Raw genomic sequence first — 1491 nt, forward strand, 5'->3', positions numbered from 1 at the left:
AATGAGTTGTATTATGATAATATTTAGGTGGTATTCTGATGGTATACTAACGATATCCTAATCGTATTCTGGTGATATACTTGTGGTATACTAGTTGCATTATTGTGATATATTTGTGATATTTTGGATGTATTATTATGCTATTTTTGTAGTATTTTGATAGTATTATGATGATATTTTTGTGGTATTATGATGATATTTTGATGGAATTTCGATTGTATTATGGTGATATTCTGGTTGTATTATGATGGTGGTATTCTCGTGATATTTAGGTGGTAATCATATGTATTATGGTGGTAATCTGGTAGTACATGAGTGATATTCTGTAGGTATAATTGTGGTAGCGGTTTGTCGATAACTCGAGCTTGACCCACTAACTAGAACTGACCTGAAATTTTGTACATATTCATGTAATGTTTAGATTTTTGGGTTCAACCCAAACCCAACTCAAATAATAAATGAATTAAATTTCTTGACCCGAACCCAACTCGAAAAATATTCATGTCCACTCTAACCCAGCGAGTTCACGTGTTAGGTCAATTTTTGACACCCTTAACTTGTGGTATTCTGATTGTATATTAGTGATATTTTGACGGTTATTGATATTTTGGCGATATTATGGTGATTTGTTTGTAGTATTCTGGTGATATTCTTGTTGTATTCTTGTGGAATTATGATAGCATGCTTGTAATATTCTGTTGGTATATTTGTGTTATTCTGGTTGTACGCAAATGATATTTTGGTTGTATTATCATGATATTTTTGTAATATTCTAGTTGTATTTTAGCGGTATTATGATGGTATTTTAGTAGTATAATAGTAGTATTCTGGTAGTATTATGATGAAATTCTGGTGATATATTTGTAATATTATGTTGGTATTCTAGAATATCACCATAATACAATCAGAATAGCACAAATATATCATCATATTACCATTAGAATACCACTAGTATAGTGATAGAATACCAACAAAATACCACGAATATATCACAATAATATCATCATAATATTACTAAAATATCACAATAATACTATTATAATACCATCATCATAATACCACCAAAACGTTACTAGAATCATTAATATACTATCAGAATACGACCAGAATACAACAAAAATATCACAAGAATACCTTGAGAATATCACTCAAATATCACCAAAATACAACCAAAATATCACCAAAATACAATCAGAATATCACAATAATACAATCAGAATAGCAGCTGAATATCATCATAATACCACAAGAATATCACCATAATACCACCATAATATAACTAGAATAATACAAATATACTATCAGAATATCACCAAAATATCAATAGAATAATACTATTATACTACTAAAATGCCGCCAAAATATCATTATAATATCACCAAAAATATTACCAAAATACCACAAAAATATCACCATAATACAACTCTTTTTTTTTTTCAATGCGCAACCAGTCTTTCAATCTGTTTGCGCAAAAAAAATAGTTTTTTTTTT

The sequence above is a fragment of the Phalaenopsis equestris genome, unplaced genomic scaffold (genome assembly GCF_001263595.1).
Source record: "Phalaenopsis equestris unplaced genomic scaffold, ASM126359v1 Scaffold000002, whole genome shotgun sequence".
NCBI lineage: Eukaryota > Viridiplantae > Streptophyta > Magnoliopsida > Asparagales > Orchidaceae > Phalaenopsis > Phalaenopsis equestris.